At 34.9% G+C, this 15,221-nt stretch overlaps 1 long non-coding RNA gene across 1 annotated transcript in view; it reads left to right on the top strand.

Moving 5' to 3' along the window:
• Positions 1 to 14,314, top strand: part of LOC102136013 (uncharacterized) — a 240,278-nt gene extending 225,964 nt beyond the window's left edge. The window contains exons 6-7 of the long non-coding RNA XR_010577801.1: positions 3,512 to 3,643; positions 13,927 to 14,314. This is a non-coding gene — a long non-coding RNA (uncharacterized lncRNA). The remainder of the gene's footprint in view (positions 1 to 3,511; positions 3,644 to 13,926) is intronic.
• Positions 14,315 to 15,221: the final 907 nt, after the last annotated feature.

The raw sequence follows: 15,221 nt of genomic DNA, 5'->3' as shown, positions 1-15,221 counted from the left end.
ACACTCTTTTCAAGTTCACAGGAAAAATTCACCAATATAGACCATGTACTAGGTTAAAATGCACTCCTTGACAAATTTAAAACAATAGAAATCGAGCAAAGTATGTGTTTAGAACACAGCGGAATTAAACTAGAAATCAATAGCCAAAATATAGCTGGAAAACCCTCCAAATATCTGACAATTAAACAATACATTTCTAAATAATTTACACGTCAAAGAAGAAGTCTCAAGAAAAGTTAAAAAGTATTTTTAACTAAAGAAACATGCATCTTATATAATGGATGAAGTGTGGTAGAAGTGGGTCTTAGAGGGATTTTGTAGGATTGGATGCATACTTAGAAAAAAAATCTAAAATCAATAGCATAAGCTTCCATCTAAGAAATGAAGAAAGAACAATGTAAGCCTATAGCCAGCCGTCAAAAAGACATAACATACACTAGAGCACAAGTCAATGAAGCTGAAAACAGGGAAATGATGGGAAAAAAAATTGGCAACACAAAAAGCCACCTGGTTCTCTGAAAAGATCAGTAAATTTGCAACACCTGAAGCCAGGTTAACTGAGAAAAAGTTTTTTAAAAAAGAGAGAGAGTGAGAAGGCAAAATTTACAAATACCAGAAATCAAGTAAGACTTAACTACTGATTCTATGGAGATTAAAATGGTATTAAAGGAATACTATGCACAACTGTATGTCATACATTTGATAACTTCGAAATGGATCTATTCCTTAAAAGACACAAACTATCAAAACCCACAGAAGGAAACCTATATAACCTGAATAGTGCTGTATCTGTTAAAGAGGTGGAATTAATAGTGAATAACACTAAAAAAATCAGTCCCAAAAGGTTTCACTGGTGAATTCCATGCAATATTTAACGAAGAAGAAATACCAGTTCCCTTTGACCTCTTCCAGAAAGCGGCGGAGACAACACGTTCTCGTTTTATGAGGCCAATTTCTATAGGCTTTAGTGCTGACACTTTATTACTCAGGATGATTTTTTAAAGTTATTTCTGTAATAAACACATACATTCCTTCTTTTTTTTTTATTTTTTGAGACAGAGTTTTGCTCTGTCACTCAGGTTGGAGTGCAGTGGCATGATCTTGGCTCATTGCAACCTCCATCTCCTGGGTTCAAGTGATTCTCATGCCTCAGGCTCCAGACCACCACACCCAGACCATAATTTCTATTTATACTATGTATGAATCATTAAGTACCAAGATGTATAGTACATGAAAATGGCTTGAGTTCAAAGAGATAATTGTCTACAACTATACACGACTTGCCTAGGTGAAGTAAGCACAGGTATGTGCCATCTTAATTTTCAGTTGGGTCGGATTCAATAAATCAGAAAGGAAATCAATCTTACATTCTGAAATTTTAATACTTGATGATTTTTATGATTTACATATTTTATGTAGTTTTAAGTATATTTCTACCTACAATTTCCCAATTTGCAGAAACTTACATCAAACTTAATATTGTCAGTATTAATAAAGCAGTTGTCTAACACTGAGGGAAAATTGACATAATCATTATTAGGGTAATATGTAAACATTTGAAATATTTCAGTACGAATTCAAGCCTATTTAGAAAGTTTACTTTTCACACTTTTATCAAGATTTCTAACCTATACTTAAGTACTAATGCACTTCAATTTGCTGCTTTTTTCATAAGTTATGTGACATAATCTGTTTCCTACTCTCAGATATTTCCAAGTATTTTCTTGTATCTGAAATATGTAACCCAACATTTTTTAATATACTTGGGAAATTAGACAAGAAGGCTAGTCCCATTTTATGGATAAGAAATAGAAGTTGGATGGGAGAAGGATGAGGGTCAAAAAACAACTTATCAGTCACTATGCTTATTACCAGGGTGATGGAATATTCTTTACACCAAACCCCCATGACACAAAATTTACCTACATAAGAAACCTGTACTTGTACCTTTGAACCTAAAATAAAAGTTAAAAATTTTTTAGAAAATCAAAATAATAAAAATAATTTGCTTAAAATAAAATCCAAATGGAACTTATACTGCAGTACTTGAACTCTGTGACTATAGTTAGGAGAGATTCTAATGGGTATTTTTTTTAATAAGAAAAAGAACATTTTAAAAAATATACACATATAAATTAATTCCAAAGTATCTCAGCCTTCTGTTCTAAAAACCATGGGGACAGCAAGCTCTGTTTGGGGGATAAATTTTACTAAAATAGAGCAAATTAGAACTAACTTTTGATTTGGAGGAATACCACTAAGAATATCCCCAAGAGAATATTTTATCAGCATGGTGGTGGTCCAGTGCTTGGACTAGATTTTCCATATAATTTGGGCTTTCTATAATCTCTTACTAACCATTACCACAAACATCAGTCTTGCCAATGGGACACCTAGCTCTCAACATAACCTCACAAATCCATCACCGTATGTGAGGGCATTATAAGTAACAAGGCAGGGTTTTTTCCAAACACCATGCGAAATGGCCGATCCATAACGTACTCATTGATGCAGGATTCTTAGAGTTGGAGAAATGAGCTCCAGGAAGGTCATAAGATGTGGAGGGAGGAGCACAGAGCTAGGAGATTGGAGGCCTGGGTGGATTCCCAATCCCAGAGTTCACATGCCACGGTCCACCAGGGAAGTCATTTAATCTCTCTTACCTTAGCCCACTCAACCATAAAGTAGAGGGAATATGTAAAAGAGGACTGTAGGTACCATCAAATAAAATACTATATATGAAGCATCTGTTACAGTGTGGTGTACGTGGTAGCTGCCCAATAAATTAAAGAAGTGATTAGAATGAATCGGTTTTAACTCATGATGTGATCACTTACTTTTCATATTACCTCTGTTACTATATCTGATGGTGATGTTTGCTTTTGCTTTAAGCACAAATCCACATTAACAGCCATAACAGCATGATAGTAGTTACCTTTTCCCCAGCCCTTCACCTCTGCAGGGACTTCTCATGTTAGTTGACAGCATAGGTGGCAGGTGTTCTTGTCTTCATCTTCTCTGTTGAAAGCTGTGCACCCCCCATACTCTGACACTTTACTTGATCATGTTTCCTGTCATCCCCCCAATAGTCATAGTTGCCTGTGTGTTTATTGCTTCCCCAACCAGAATGTATGTCTCATAAACAGTAGTGTTGTTCTCTTTTTTTCTCTGTAAGCCGGAGCAGTGTGCAGCGTGATACATGTGCTCAGTGCAGGGCTGCTTAAATGAGAGGACACACATGTCAACTCCCCTTATACACAGGAGGAAAAGGAGCTTTGTAAAAGGACATGGCAGTAAACTTCCCTTCTAAGGCTGTAGCTCACGCCTTTGTGTGTTTCAGCAAGAATGAAGAATATCAGTCAAAAGTTTCCATGTCACACCTGCCTGGGCTATACCCTGGGTGTTTACACAGTAGAAGACACTGAGACCAATATCACAGGTAGATTGACTGTGATAGAAAATAGGCCTCAAATACAATTTATTCAAGTCTAAGAAATGAAATCTCATTCAGTTTCAGGCGTCAACAGCAGGGAGAACCACAAACCACAAACTTCTTTTGCACTGGGAAAGGTGTTGCCGTGGGAACAGGGCTGCTGGCCATTTGGCCATCTCACTCATCTCTGGAGGAATGCAGGTGAGGAAGGTAAGAGAATCACAGTCAGGTAGGAGGGCCTGCGATAAGATCCAAGGAAGATGGGGGATGTACTTCTACCATGTGTCATGTCTGTAGCAAATGTAGTAAGAATTAAAATGTCACCATCTGATCCACATTACATCTGAATAGAATATCGTCTAGCAGAGTTTCCTTGCCTCTATATGATTATAGGCTGTGTTGACATCAAAAAGATATAATAAAGCATATTGGCCTAACAGAACATATTATCATAGAATAAATATATGCTCATCATTTAAATGAAGAGCCCTAAAAGAGGAACAGGGAACAGATTCTAAGTGACTAGGTTTATGCCCATGCTAAGATCACGAAAGCTCCTAACCTCTAGGACAGGGAAATCATGAGTCTCATAGCCTGGCAGGCTACAGTCTAACAAGACTGGCTTTATACATATATATTGATCTTTTTCTGGTGGTCAAGCACCCCAAGCCATGTTGATACTAAAAATATGATGACACCCAAAAATAGTGTGACGTCAGTAGGAAAAAGATTGAATAAAATGACCAACCCACAGATGTCCAGGGACAAGACCAAGACAATTCCTACCCTGAAACAGTGACAAATAGTTGCTAAGTGGACATCATTCCTTTCCTATCTTGTTGGTCTTTCCTGTTGACAAATACATGTTTAAAGGATGTTTTAATGTTTTCCTCAATAGACTCTGAGAAATAAAACCCAGATGGGAAACAGTTCTAACATGTGATCCTATGCAAATTAATAGCAGCAAAAAAGAAGGAAAGAAGAAAAGAAATAAACTTTCCTTAACACCTCCTTTCATTCATGTTTCCTCATATTTTCCCTTAGTGCTTCAAAAGAGTAGCGGTAGAAATACTATGATTTATGAATTCCATTGGGGTGACTTCTTGAAGTAATAACACTTACCACCATGAAGTTCTCAGATTTCTTTTCCACACAGGAACTCTGAGAGCAAAGAAAATTGCTGGACTCTCACAGCCAGGCATTTCAATGTATAGTTCTGGCAACGTGACCCTAATGAGAAGAAGTCCATACTTCAGTTTTGGTTTAGAATTCAGTGACAGTTTGATTGTGGGCTCAACCTCTTCTGCTTCTATTGGAATGTGAGTTACATGCTGAATTAATGAGCAAAAACATCAGGACTTTGAGCCTGTTTTGCGCTTTCCGAGTTCCCTTCATTTTATTTTCACTGGTTTATTTTATTTTTGTGTCTCGATCCAAAATTCATTTGCATATGATTTTTGTGCACACTAAGATCATCCTGAAGAACATAGACTTGTAAAACACTGGGAATCAATTACCCTCCGGAAATCCGTCAACTTGGTGAGGTGTGTCCTTTACAGTTAGTTACTATAAAATTCCCCTTTTCTAAAAATCCTGTCATTAAACCCCACGATGGCTTTCCGTTGCTCACTGCTGATCTTTGGCCTCTCAGTAAGCATGAAGAACACTTTCTCTTTCTTGCTGTGAGTTAATGCTATTTATATTTTAGAAATGCCAGATTCCTTCACAAGTCACTTGAGACTCGGTGGCAAGAATGAATTACCCTGAACTGTCTGTCTCTCTCCTGACAGGTCTGCCTGAGAGGCAGCTTGCCTGGAGCTGCACTCATTGTTATTTCACAATCTGAGAGCCAGCAAGAGACAGTTTTACAAATTTCTAACATAAGGCACAAAATGAAATTCAACAGAAACTAATCTTTCCTTTTTTTAAATTCCTGGCTTTGACCAAATTAGTAGGGAATGACATATTTTGAATCGCTTAGTGTACGTACTATTGTATTTCTCTACAATTTAATCTTATAATCATTGCTCCAGGGAGACATATATTAAAGTTTATTGGCAAATACATTTCCTTTGATTTCCTTCGTTCCAAAATAAAATGATGAATTAAGACTTAGCACATACATTAGCATTTAGTATTTGCTGTACAAATAGTGATCTGTACCCTGTGGCAACCAATTATAATATGTGTACTGATATTGTACAATTTTAAATTAGTAGAACAACTGAGCTGATACTGAAAGCCAGCAACAAAGTGTTTATTTTCTAGATTAATGAAATAACAGGATAAAACTTGAAGTGAATGTTAATGTGTGTTATCTATTATATTGTCTAGCAATTAATATAAAATGCATGTTCTTTGTTTATTCTAGAAACAAATCTACTGTGTTATGATTATTTCTCTCATAATTATGTAACTAATGAACTATTAATCCGAGACAATTAGTCCAGCATCTCTTCATGATATTTTTGTTCCCTGGGTAAACCAAAGGTAAGCAAATGCATGGCTGAGATGCCCAGGGTTCCCCAAGCTCCCTGGGGAATGTCAAAAATAAACAGATCTTCCCAAACATTAGCACTGATCTTCTTTTACATTGAAAGTTCTTATTTAAAGAGAAGGAATTTCTCACACCAGTAATAACATTTGAATCAATAGAAACTGTGATTCTTGCCTCTATTTGTAGTTTTAAAATGAATTCTTCCAGAATATTGTCCCCAATTAATAACGATAATGATGAAGTCCTATCAATAATAATGAATATTTATTTAGTTCTTTGACTTGTGTCACACGTCAGATTAAGCACCATTTTTCATTATTTAATTCTCAGCAATCACATGGGGTTGGTAGCTCCATTTTACAAACAAAAACAAAACAAACAAACAAAAATTCTAGAAGTTTTTAGAGAGGTTACATCACTTATCACAAATGTGTAAATGGCGAACCTATGACTCAAACTGAGACATCCTTAACCCCGTGCCTGTGTCTTAAGCACCAAATATTTTCATTAATCATCAGTCTTATAATAAGAAAAATAACGATTTAATAAAGAAATTTCTGTTCAAATTCTCCTTTTAAGTACTTAGAGTAATAGGTTTCTTCATAATTCTTTGTCAAACTTACCTTCTACTCAACCAAGTCCTAATGATTTCATTGTATAATTTTTCTCCGATGCATTTATTTCTCTTGCTCTCTATCAATAAATTATCATTCACCCTACAAACATTTCTTGCTAAAATCTTTTAAAATACGTCTTTCTAAGCAGTCTCTCCAGAGCCTCTCTGCAAGCAGCACCGTTTTCCAACCCATTCTCTACTCTGCAATCATCGTAGTCTTTTCTCAACACAAATCTGATGTCGAATGCTTGCTTCAAAGACTCCATTGGTGACCCGTTGAACTTAGAATAGACACCAATAGGCCAGGTGTGGTGGCTCACACCTGTAATCCCAGCACTTTGAGAGGTTGAGGTGAGTGGATCATCTGACGTCAGGAGTTTGAGACTAGCCTGACCAATATGGTGAAACCCCGTCTTTACTAAAAATACAAAAACAACAAGAAAAAAACCAAAATGCTGGGCATAGTGGCACCTGTAATCTCAGCTACTCAGGAGGCTGAGGCAAGAGAATTGTTTGAACCAGAAGGTGGAGGTTGCAGTGAGCCAAGATCTCTCCATTGCACTCCGGCCTGGGCAACAGAGCGAGAGGCTTCATCTCAAAATAAAATAAAATAAAATAAAATAAAAGACACCAGCATATTTAAGATGGCCTGCGAGTCTTGTGCAGTCGTCCCACCTAGAACCATCAGCCTATTTCCTGATACTCCTCTGGAGCTCCCTGTTTTCCAAACCCACCGACTTCTTCACAATCCCTGAAGCCTGTGCACCTGCTATTCCTGCACTTCAATGGTGCTCATTTCCCATCTTCCATTGCTCATCCTACTCAACCTTAGGATCTCACTAAGTTGTAATTCCCCACCCCAAACTTTCCCTTACCTCCCTGGATACTTTCAGATCCCTAGGATGAGCTCAGCGAGCCCCATGGCTCTTAGAGTGTGTTTCACAGCCGTTCCACAACCATGTGAAGTCTGTGTCCTCTGCTGTGTGCTCCAGGACAAAACTGCCCTTGCCCTTGTGACTCCCAGGCCTGATACACATCGTATCTGTGGCAGGCATGCGATATTTTTTGAATGAGTGCATACCACTCAAGAACGAGTTTTGGAGTTTTGAAATCCTAAGAATTATGTGCTGCTAGATTATTGCCTAGGTGGGCCCTATTAAAGGTTCTACTACGAGGTGTTTACAGTTTGCTTCTGCTTTTCTATTTTTTTCCCTTCTTCTCCACTTTTTTTCATATATTTTCTTGTACTTACTACTTTAATTGCTTCACTCAAGGTTCCTATGCAATAGTATGGTTATTATCATACATTCAATGCATTTTATATTTTGAATAATTGCTTTATTGACTTACAGATTATTTATAAATATTTGTCTTAAATTCCAAACATATGGAGTGCTCCTATTTAATGTTTTAACTTTTTATTATGAATATTTAACTTAAATTTACTGTGATTAGTAAACATATCCTGTGAGAGTTAAATCTTCTGAAATTTGTTTAATTCGATTTATATCTTTAAAAATATTCAATAAATATTGTGTTGCATGGGCTTGTATTCAGTAGTTACTGGGTGCAGAATTTTGTAAAATCCACAGAGTTACATTTATTATTTCTCTAACTGAATTATTATGTCATTTCTGTTAAAGCTTTTTTCTATTGTGAATTTGCCTATTTCTCATGTAATTTTATCAGCATTTGCTTTTTGTATTTATTTTTTGTCTCATTTTTCTTCAAATTGGCCAATGTAAGTTCATCTATATCTAAGTGCATGGGTTTCTCTCCTGTCTTATCCCAACTTCTGTTAAACTCATCCAATGACTACATTAGGTCTTGTATTTTTTGTTTTGTCTGGAAATTCCATTAGTATTATTTTATGGCCTTTATCTGCTGAGATTTTTTATTTTTATATTCATGAGAGCCTATTTTCCTTTACATCCTCAAAGTCAATGATATGACTGCTTTGAAATTTACATCTGCTCATTTCCACAACTGGCTCATTTCTGCTGGTTCCTTCTTTTTGTAGTATGGATCACATTTTTCTGTTTCTATGTGAATCTGGTCATTTTTAATTCTAGATGTTGTCCATTTTTATGCTAAATTTTGTAGATACCACGATTTTCAGATAATACTATTTGGTGCATACAAGTTTAGAATTGTTAAACTTTTCATAATTATATAAAGTATGTTATTAGTATTTTCTTTATGATGCTCTGCTTATGGGAGTTTTGGAGTCTGGAAGTATCTCTATCTCACCCTTTTTCTTGAAAAATGTGACTTTTAATTTTCTCTGTGATTTCTGAAGTTATCAATGTACAGTGTCCTTATTCCCACCTGTGTTGGTGAGAAGTCAACTGTCGCCTGTCACACTTTTTGAAGTTGTGTGTCTCTTCTCACTGGGTATAATTTGGATTTCTTTTTGTATTTCTCCTGCTTGGGTTGAATTTTTTAAATGTGTGACTCCTTTGAAGTTCAGAACAGTTCTCATACCTCATCCCTTCCCATGCGGCCTCTGTGTGTCCTCTGGTGTCTTCCTCACTTCATCTTCTTTGTTACACTTTCCTTCAAGTTCTCTACCTCGTTATCTAATTTTGTCCCATTTCTTTAATTTCCTCCCATTTTTCTTCCTGTCCCTGATAATTTTTCTGCTTCTAGGGTTCTACTAATCTTGTTGACTATGCTTTTAATTTCAATTGTTACACTTTTCAGTTTTAAGCATTCAACTTGTTTCTTTTTCAATTCTGCTTAGTCCTTCTGTAAGTTAAGAAAAGTGGGTCCCTATTTCAACTCTTTCTCTCTCTCTTTCTCCTTTTCTTTCCCTCTCTCTCAGACACACACTCACACACATACTATTTGGTACAGTAGTCTCCCTGTGTCTGTGGTTTTACTTCTCTCTCTCTCTCTCACACACACACACACACAAACACACATGCACACACACTCACACACATACAATTTGGAACAGTAGTCCCCTTTTATCTGTGGTTTTCTTTCCGCATTTTCAGTTTGCTGCAGTCAACTGTAGTCAGTGTTGTATCATTTCATGCCATAACAAGAAGAGGATGAGTACAATACAATAGGATATTTGAAGATAGACCTAGAAACAGAGAGAGACAGAGACCATATTCACACAACTTTTATTACACTATATTTTTATAATTGCTCTATTTTATTATTAGGTACTGTTAATCTCTTATATCTGCCTAATTTATAAATTAGACTTTATCATAGGTATGTATAGAAAAAACAGTATATCTAGGGTTTGGTTCTATCTGAGGTATCTTCTGCAGATGAGGGGGAGCTACCGTAAGGACTTCCTGTCAGAAACTATAAAGCTCCTGGTAGAAGATTTAATTCCTGTTTATTAAACTTGAGGTGGGAAAAGATCTCTTAAATCAGAAACAAAAATAATTGGTATAGATAGAAAGGAATATTCTGGTTTATATTAAATTAAGAACTTTTATTTATCAAAACAACCTTAAAATTTTTCATTTAGTTAAAAGTGGGAGAAGATATTTGACATATACACAATGCACATAACTGAGAAAATGTTAGCAACAAAACTATGTAGAGAAATCCTTCAAATTTATTCAAAAAGCAAAAAACCACAAAACTGCAATAAGAAAGTGAGTCCAGGATGTAGTGATGTATCACAAAGTAATGACTCAGATACAAGGCAATAAAACTGTGCAGAGCGTTTTCAACACCACCATGAGATCCCACTCAACTGGCATTTGCTTTCATCTGAAAATGACAAATATTCAAGTGAATACAGATAAACAAGATATTTTATCTATTGCTATTGGGAGTAAGTTGTACATACAGTATGAAATAAAATTTGGCATTTCTACTCAAATAGAATATTCCTATCCATGTGAAACCACAGTTCCACTTCTGATAATACAATCAAGAGAAACCATTGTATGTGTAAAGAGATGGAATTCGCAAAAACATTCATATTGTACATCACAAAAGTTCTAAACATTCTTTATAGGGTAGTGGATTAAGGCATGATTTTTTTTAAAGGAAAAATTAGTGAAACAATTTTGATATATCCATACATTGTAGAACATTATGAAACCATTTAAAGAGATCATATATCTAGATTATACAAATGTTGATAAATGATTGATAGATGTGGATATAGACATCAACATAGATATAGATAATTCCCATAAAATATAGATAAATCATTAGGTAAAAGAAAAATGTCAATTTAAAAATACATAGAAGTATATATAAAGATATAATTATATATTAAATAATATCTATTATATCAAACTATTAATAATTATCTATATTTTAACAAATCCTAATTTTCTTTGAATTAATTAGTGCCTAGTAATAAATGGTTTTGCACTCATATTAACATCTCTAAATTTCCTAAGTCCAGTACAATTCATTTGCCTGAAACATTGCTTATATAATATTAAGCAACTATATCTTCTAGCATATAGAATATTAATGTATGGTTATTTTATGTTAAAAACATTTAAAAATCTATTTTTTATCTTATAATTTTAGTCATAAATAAAGGTTAAACCAATCTGATTCTAAGAAGAATTAAGAAACACCACTTCTGCTAAGAACTATCTTGGATTTATTAATAATACATCTCTGCACTAAAAATCTTGTATATATTTTTACATATGATTTCCACTATTTTCTCCTGCATTTCTTTCTTCCTTTAAAATATAATTTTGCTTATAGTTCTATCTGATATTAAGTTCTTTTAGTATTTTTAAAAGTATATTCTTAGATACAATAAATAAATTAGATTATCTTCAGGTAACAAAAATACATACATATTTCATCTTAACATAGATTATAATTTAGAATTACAAATATTGGATAAATATTTATCCAGAATAGTTCATTATTTAAAAATTATTGGTTTGAAAGAACTACTATACCTTAAGCCACTTTTTAAAAATCTCCTCAATTTATGCCAAAGTCTTGAAAAGAGAACACATTATAAAGACTCAGAAAGTTTTGGACCTAAGGATTATTTTCAGAACAAATGTTTTGATAGGTTAAATGTTAAATAATCAGAAACACATGGACTAAGTTTTCCCCTAAATACAAGGGGTGCGAAATTCAAGGAAAATATATTTAATGAAGCTTATTTTCTTTGTCTAATCCAGAATGTTCAAAAAGTATTTGAAATATTTTTCAGACACAGAGTGTTGAGCTCACTTAGATATTATGCATGCATGTATGTGCATGTGTGTGTGTGTATATATAATGTATATAATACATATAATATACATATATAGAAAATAAATGGCTAAAGAAAATAAATGGCTAAGAAAGAATAGTGTTATTAGTTTTCAGACATTGTTACAATCCTGGATCCATTTCTTCCCATTTATTTTAATGCTTTGGTGTCCTCTTATTAATTCAATCATTTGATTAGCCAATATTACAAACTTAATTTAAATGCATAAAACATGAACTAAAACTTACAATATGTTAACGCTTATTAATTTATTTCCTTAAATAACCAAGGTTGTCATAAATTTAAAATGATAGGGAAATCTTTGAATTGCACATCTCTGGGAAGTCAGGTGACCAGTATTTTCTAGTTAATTGGAAAATTTTGCTTTTTGACACACCTAGTAATTAAGACATTATAATTTAATTTTGGCATGCAGGTTAAAATCATCTAAAATAAAATGTCATTTTGGGGAGCCTTATATTTACAATAATCTTTACAATTAATAAGAAAATATTTGTGCTAACCTATGATCTAATAAATTGTTTACTCTCTTTTATTTAAAAAAATGCTGTCTTACAGTAAAGGAAGGACGATAATGTGCATTTAAAACATCTGAGAGAGAATTTAAGTCTGGTATGGTTACTCATGCCTGTATTCCTAGCACTTTGGGAGGCCGAGGCAGGATGGTCACTTGAGCTCAGGAGTTTAAAACCAGACTGAGCCACATAGTGAGACCCCATCTCTATTATGTTTAATTTTGTTTTAATTTTATAAAAAAGAAATAATGGAATTTAACATTTAGGAAAAGGCATAAACTAAGGCACCATCAAGCAGCATTTTTCAGTTTGCAGAATATGTTCCAAGAGGTACTGCTTCTGCAAGAGTATCTCATACACACGCTATGCACACACACATACTTGCACACACACACACACACACACACACTATACCCCAAAGACACTCACACAGGAGTGCACTTTCTGAGACAGGTAAACTTGGGAAATATTTCAATTTGTATGCTTAACGACACCTTTAAAGGTGCTGAAACCTCCCACAGCAGTAAAAATAAAATGACAGAAAGACCAAAGCTGATGTTCAATTCCATTTAATCTGCAATTTCCCGAACTCATTACACTTCAGAGAACTGTTTTCTTGAGTAATACCTAAGAATCCTGCCCCAGGATTAGTTTCTGACCCACTGTGGTACATGGTGCTTTGTAATATTATGGATGCTAATCACAGCTAACCCTCGAACAATGTGGGGACAGGAGCATTGAGCTCCGTCACAGTCTGAAATCCACGTGAAAGTTGTGATTCCTCAAAAACATCATAGCCTACTCTTGGCCAGAAGCCTTACTGATAACATAAGTAATCAATTAATAGATATTTATTTACTATATACTACATTCTTACAATCAAGTAAGCTAGAGAAAAGAAAGGTTATTAAGAAAATAATGAGGAGGAAAAACTATGTTTACAATTCATTAGATGGAAGTGGGTCATCACAAAGGGCGTCATCCTCGTCAACCTCTCACTGAGTAGGCTGAGGGGGAGGAGGAGAAAGAGGAGGAGTTGGTCATGCTGCCTCAGGTGTGGCAGAGATGGAAGAAAATCCTATAATGGACCTGTACGATTCAAACCTCTATTGTTCAACAACCAACTGTAATTTGATTAATGCTTCACAGCAACTGTCATAAAAGGGAGATCTGATTGATTAAATTATATCTCGGGTCTGTAAAGAAAAAAATAGCCTTCCTAAAATAGGAACCATGGTTTCTTGTAAACAATAAGGGTGAAGTTGCAGCTTGTTGGAACATTGCCCTCCTGAATTAGAGTTGAATGAGTACTGTAAGGTAAAAAATACATAGCTAGAATATTACAGTCAATTACTTTACAGATAATGTAGTCAGTCTAACTTTCAGAAACTAATTACTCAAGAGAGTATTTTTCCTGTTTCTTTGCCTTGGTGAAATGTAGTACATGCTTATTCATAATATGTGAAGATCTTTATAAGTAGAAAAAATAAAACCACTTTAAGTTTTATCACATAGATGAGTATGTTGATATCCATCAATGAAAGTCATTCTGTGTGAATACAAATCAGATACTAAGGAAGAATAGTGTTATTACATGTTTATTCTCATTATTTCTATTTCCTCTCTTTCCAGTCAAGTTGAATCTACTGTAATCTGGCCCCTGTCATCTGAGTCTTTAAAAAAAGGGGGATGAGGCCATGCATCTCAGAATTCCTTATTCAGTAAATCTGGAATAGGACCTAAGAATGCGAATTTCTAACAAATGCTCAGTGATACTCACGTTGCTGATTCAGGAAGAAGACTGTGGGAACCACTGCTGCATGGCGTTATTATTTACATGGGGCTAGTATCATATGTAATACATGAAGGAGGACATGGAAAAGGATCCACTGCAGCAAAGAAAGCCCACTTCTATCTGTTTTGCATGTTATATGTTATCATACACAGAAGTCAAATAAGAGAAAAATAAGTGTGTAGTTCTGCTATGTAGAATAGGAAAAATAAACTTTAAAACTCAAGATTTGGGGATTTTGAAAATAAGCATTGTTGTTCATTTGTGATGTACATTAAGTGCTTAAACTATAATCCTTCAAGATTTTTCTGCTATCAAATGAAATTATGTCAACTGGATATTTAATTTGTGTCAAACTATGAACAGTATCAGTTGTCATTTAAAAACAAACAACTCGGAATTCCAGTCTGGACCAGATAATACAGACTCCCCTGTCTTCCTCCGCCCCCCATTCCTCCCAACTAAGTGCAGTTGTAATTCCTGAAAATTATGCAACAGGCAACCACAGGAGACATTCGGGAGGTGGCAAGAGGGAGGCAAATTGATGTAGGACCCCAAGACTGATGGAACAATACAGTGGGAAGATATTTCATCTCCCCACCTCCCAGAAGAACAAGGGGAACCAGCCTGGATTTTTTTGAGCCCAACCTAGCAATGAAAGGTAACCCAGGTGGGCTCATTCCTTGCCAGGATCTACAGGGAGCTTGTCCTGTAACAGCAGGGGTGCTGGCATGACTGGCAAAAGAGACTGATTGAGAGCCTTTCTAATAATAAGTGGATAGGGAAAATCACCCCTTCCTCACTAGGTCTGAGAAATCTCCTCCCACAGAGACTTACTGAGTTCTCAGTCATTGTTATTATCATGGATTCATTCCTTTCTATTTATTTCAATGCTTTGGTGTCCTCTTATTAATTCAATGATTTATGAGGTAAATGACCAGTTCTTTACATTAAAATCCTTCTAGTCGTTTTTCTGTGCATAAGAAACTCACTTCAAATTTAATGACATAACAAGGTTAAAAGTAAAGAATAGGAGAAGATATCTCATGTAAATGTTAATCATTACAGAATAGAATTTACTATATTAGTATCTGAAAGGTAGACTTCAAAGCAAGGAAAATCACTAGATGCAAAG

This window comes from Macaca fascicularis, chromosome 9 (assembly GCF_037993035.2).
Source record: "Macaca fascicularis isolate 582-1 chromosome 9, T2T-MFA8v1.1".
Classification (NCBI taxonomy): domain Eukaryota; kingdom Metazoa; phylum Chordata; class Mammalia; order Primates; family Cercopithecidae; genus Macaca; species Macaca fascicularis.
The sequence above is the reverse complement of the archived record's forward strand: the minus strand, read 5'-3'. Positions and strand labels throughout refer to the sequence as shown.